The sequence below is a fragment of the Perognathus longimembris genome, chromosome 3, assembly GCF_023159225.1.
Source record: "Perognathus longimembris pacificus isolate PPM17 chromosome 3, ASM2315922v1, whole genome shotgun sequence".
NCBI classification, from domain to species: domain Eukaryota; kingdom Metazoa; phylum Chordata; class Mammalia; order Rodentia; family Heteromyidae; genus Perognathus; species Perognathus longimembris.
Window position 1 is genome coordinate 39,836,203 of NC_063163.1, and position 5,576 is coordinate 39,841,778.

A 5,576-nucleotide genomic window follows, 5' to 3' on the forward strand; every position below is an offset into this window, starting at 1 on the left:
ATCGCCTCCTCACTGGACATGTCGATGCAGCCGAGTCCTCCAGCGGAAAGGACATTTCTGTATTTCTGTTGGCTGGATTTGTAGCCAGAGCAATGCCATCTGTCTGCTTCCCCCTGGGTTTCATTGATGTGTGCATGGAGCCCTGTGAGTGGCTTCACAAATAAATGTCTGTGTTCAACCTTATACTGTGTGGGTTACAAGGAGAAAAATGAAAAAAAAAATAGCAGGAAAGCACAAGGAGACTAGCGAAGTAGGAAGTAGGTGGTATCATGGGAAAGAAGATAGGGAATCTGTGGGTGGTGAAACAGAGCTAGATTTACTAGGTCCTTAGCCAAGCCCTCAAAAACTGCCTGAATGAACCCATGGGTAGTTCTAATAACATTGGATTTGCCACACATTTGGTGCTTCTTCTTACTTTGGCTGGCCCATTGAGGAAAGTTGTGAGACACTTGTCTCCAATTAACTAGCAAAAAGCCAGAAGTACAGTTACAGTTCAAGTGGTAGGACAACATCCTTGAGCAAAAAAAAAAGCCAAATGAGATTGTAAGGCCCTGAGTACAAGCCCCAGTACTGGCACAAAACACAAACATGAACCTTCTGTCCTTATTGAAATCCTTAAATAAGGGCTAGATAGAAAACCAGGATTTCTTAGGAAGGAAAGTTGGAATCCTGCTTTGAATTATGAGAATCTAAAGTCCTATCTCAGTCACAGTCCATCCATATTTCTGGCACAAAATAAACAACTTCTTGGAATATTGGAGCTACCTTGGCAAACTCTGCAGGGAAAGCAGGAGGCTTGAACCCAATGAAACACTGTGGAATGAAACAACTTGGTTAGATGGGAGCCAAGAGGGGATCATTGTGTTTTTTTTAAATGATCTCAAACAGAGATTGTTTCAACATTAGAACAGAATGTGCTGCTGTAACAATGAAGCCTCAATGGCCTCACAAGACAGCATTTTCTTCTCTTGCACACAAATCTGATGCAGCCTGGCAGGGGCTTCACTGCAAAGGGTGACTCAGTACTGGTTTGTCATCGCACTCACCAAGTCACCTCAGCATAGAAAGGAAGGTCCCGGACAGCATTCCCTGCCTTGCCCCAGAAGTAGCCCTTCACTTCCATTCATAGAGGCCTGGCCAGACTAATCGTGATTCATGCAATCTTCAAGAAAACTGGAGAAACCAAGTTATCAATTAGATGAACTCTGTTTCTGCCAGAATCTTCCACCCATTATATTTCCTGTGTGCTGCGTGATTGTATTACGTTCGGTTTTCTAGCCAGCCCTTCCCTTGAAGACTTAATCTCACCATGTTCATTTGCCATCTACAGCTATACTACTGTGTATAGCTCACGGTTGGTAGGTGACCAGCATGCTGAAAGGTGACCAAGAGATTTATCACCCAAAGCAACAAACTCTTAAACATGGAAGAAAATATCATCAACAATTCCACTGAGACACCCCACTAACTAACCTAAGATTGTCCTGAGCAGATCAAGACATACAGTAATCACAACAAACACCAAGCAAAGCCAGGACGGTGTATGCGTTCACAAGTCCAGTGCTCATTGCATAGGGCAATCTCTCTTTCCTAAGAAGAAACAGAACTGAGTCTTCCTGTAAGATAGGTTCGGTTCTCAGCTAACAATTCCAGGAGCTTTAATTCTCACACAATGCCCCTTAGATAGATACTAATTATTTATATTACAGATATAATAATGATATATATTACAGATAGAGAAACCAAGGCACAAAAGGTGTGGAGAAATGGCTCAAGGTTATGCAACTGGAAGATAGGTAAACTGGGATGAAATCTTAAATAGCCAGCCTTCCATGTCTGCATTCTGAGCACAGCACCATGTTGGGAAAGGACACTGTCCTGTGGGTAGCATAAGCTGTTTCTTTGTGGCTGGTTTTGTAGTTCTCCATCTGAGACAGAAGTGAGTAGGTACGAATGAAAGGAATGAAGGTGTGAATGAATGGATGAACAGTTCTTTGGGGGAAATGGCATCAGTTAGGTCGAAGCTGTAGAAGGTAGGGTAGAATTGAAGAAACAATTCAGGCTTAGAAGGCTGGGCCATGGGTTTGGCCATCATTGTGTCCTCTGGATGTGAACATGTGCATGAGCTTATTTAAAGATACCCCACCCTTCACAGGGCTGTCATGAGAAGCAAACAAAAGGATGTATGCAACCCTGCTTTTCAAAAACTGCAACATGCAGTACTTGCATATATAATTATTGTTAGCAATCAATCAATAATAATGGCCACTCAATTCACTGTCTGTGAGACTGTACAGAGAAAACTATTTCTTCATTTTCAGGATCCTGTCCCCACCATAAGGGTCCAAAAGGGAGAATATACACAGAGACAACCTAGCCCATCAAGAGGAGAAAGAATTCAAGGGTATATGTCATTGTCAGTGTCATGCTTTTATGCATTATTATTATTGTTTGTAGTAATTTCTAAAGCTGGAGTTTAGGCAAGCCTCAGAATTAATCTGAGTTGGTGGAAGACCATAGGTGTTCAAGAGGCTTCATCCTGATTATATTTCAGTTTCCTAAGATTTCCTCCAGAAGAGGACAGAGACAGGCTTCAGCAGCCGGTTTGTGCTATACCAAATACTGGAAATTTGTTAAGAGAGCAAGTCTCCAATGTTCTCTCACACAAACAAATGATGACTAAGCAATATGGTGGCTGCATTAACTAACATGATTAGCAGGATTCTACACTTCATCAAATTATATAACATAACCAAATCATCCTAAATGCATGCAGGGGTGGTGTTTTTTGTTGTTGTTGTTGTTGTTACTACACTTACATAAAGCTGAGGGAAAATGAAAAGGAAGAAAGAAAAAGGAGAAAGAATAAAGGAACTAATGGAGAGAAAAAAGGGGTTTCCTGACACTTTCGAGATTCGTTTTATCATGCACCAGAAATCAGCAACCACATTTTTCTCTCAGCCAGCTGCAAACTGTCTTACACATGTCCATGGTGCTGGTGCGGGCCATCCCCTCTGGAAGCCTACTTGGGAAAATGCAGGGAAGAGAAACAGCTTTGCTCCATGCCCTGCACCCAAGGAAAGCTGGAAAACTTGGCATATGTTCTGTTTTCTTGCAAGCACTGCAAACAGACAAAGCAGCCTGGCCAAGGAACCACACAGCTACATTCAGTGACTTGGGGCCATTCTCTGCCACCATCAGCAAACCTTTATCTCAGGGACAATCTCCCAGACGGGCCTGCAAACCTGAATGGGAACCAGGGCCTACCTCTGGGAGAGATGCAGATTCCATGGGGAACATATCTGTCCCCAGAAACTGCTCCCCCTTTTCTAGCATCAAGGTTGCTACCTGAGATCACAGCCTATTTGTGTTGGAAAAGACCAGGGCTGCTTTCCAAGCCAGGCATCTCCCCAGGGGCAGTGAGGTGGAGACTCTGATGTAACAACCCAGCTTGAGCTTATAGCCGGTTGTGGCAGGAGGAAGCTGGGTCCTCGGCCTTCCTCAGGGCAGCCAGGCAAACTATTTGCCAGCTGAACAAACAGTTTGCGCATCTGTGCTGCAAGGAAGCCCTTAGGAGTACTGCGTGCCTCTTTACGCCTCTCTCTCTCCCTCCTTCCTTCCCTCACTCCTTCCCTTTCTTCCTCCCTCCTTGTCCTCTGAGCAGTTATCATTGCTGCTCTCTGTATGAAACAAGACTACTTATTCTGTGGTTTGAAATTCTGAAATGCAAGCTATGCATGTGGTGTTGAACATTAGCACCTCTTCAAGCTTCAATGCTGTGTCTCACAACCCAACATGTCCCCACCCCCAAGGCAGTGTCTCCACTTTCACACACACACACACACACACACACACACACACACACACACACACACACAGCAACAGATCTGGAGCAAACGCAAACAGCATTTTCTGGGGGATATTTGCTTTTCTTGGTGCAAAGGGGAGAAGTATAATTAGGCAGCCACTGCTGGCACAAAGGACAGAGCCAGTGCCAGGGCCCGCTGAGGGCTGGGGGCACTGAAGCGGCGGCCAGCCTGCTGGGCACAGCCTCCTGCCAGCCCCTGGTCAGTATTTGTCTGGAAACCAAAGGAGAAACGAGGTTTTAAATGCTAACCAGAAAGGATTCTCTGTGATGGTCTGGACTGTAAATCAACAGATGGGGGTGGGGCTCCTGCTAGGCTCAGAAGGCACTGGGGGCAGGGGGATCTTGTGGGGTCTGGAGTGGCAAAGACCATCTCATCCAGGGACCACAAGGTTCTTTAATCTTGCACATGTGGGAAGCAGTTTTCCTGCTGTCAAATGTGAAGTCATGATGTTGATGATGATGGTGGTGGTGGTGGTGGTGGTGGTGGTAGTGTGTGTGTGTGTCTGTCTGCAGGCACTGAGGCTTGAGTTCGGGGTCTGAGCTATTTCTGCTCAAAGCTGGCACTCTTCCACTTGAGCCGCAGCTCCCCTTACACCTTTTTGCTACTGAATTGGAGATAGGAGTCTCACTAAATTTGGGGCGGGGGGGGGCAGGCTGGCTTCCAATCCCAATCTTCAGATCTCAGCCTCCTGAGTCACCAGAAAGATAGGCATAAGTTACAGGCAGGTGAGGCCTGGCTTAAAGGCCCAATGGTTCATTTATAGATGGTGCCCTGGGCCGCTGAACCAGCTGTGCCGCACAGCTGCTTCCTAGGCAGCCAGGATGGCCGGCCGCTGGCCACCCACAGCCCACAGCTGTGCGCCTGTTTGCCAACCAGGTCTCTAAGTGTAGTCTGCCTGGCTGCCCCAGGGAAGCCTGCTCCTTTGTGGGGTGTAGCTGCGTTATTTACATGTGAAATTCAGTGAGGGGTGGGGTGGGGGAGAAGAAGGTGAGGAGAAGCAGTTTTCTGGGAGACTCATCAGATAAGTCTCAGCCTCCTGTTAAATGGCAGGCGGTTCAAGAGCCTTCCTTGCTGCTTCCTGCCCCCGCCCCCTTTCTCCCCTCACCCCATCACAGAATCCCCCTCGATAAGAATAAACACCATTGCCATAGTCACACGGCCACAGGACCGTTCCCAGCACATCAGATCATTTAACCCCAAAACTAGGCAGAAGGTTCTGTCGGCTTCTCTGCATCTCCCTGTCTGTCTGTCTGTCTGTCTGTCTCTCACTCTCTCTCACATGCCCACAGTGTCTAGTCTACTGAATAAGAAGCAGCTCTCCTCTTCAGGAGGAACAGCCTCCCACATGCAGAAGCCCCTCCACCACGTGCAGGTTGACCACCCCTGGGCCTCCTGAGTTACCAGAGGCCTGAGTTCTCCAGAGAACCCCAGTCCTGAGCCAGCCCTAAGCTTAGTGAAAGTCTATGGAGGGAAAGGTAACTCTGTCCCTTTGGGCCCAAGGCCTAGGCTGGGTGTGGGCAAGGTCTGCTTTCCTTTCCTCCTGTCCTTCGCCTGCTCTGACTTTGGAGGGGAGGGACAGAGCCAAGCAGAGGGGAGAGGAGAAGCAAAAGGAGGCAGCATCCTTTTCTGGTGTCTGAGCTTGGTGGCAACAGCCCTGATTTGAGAGCAGGGACCCTATGCTGCCCTGCCTCGCCACTCAATGACCCC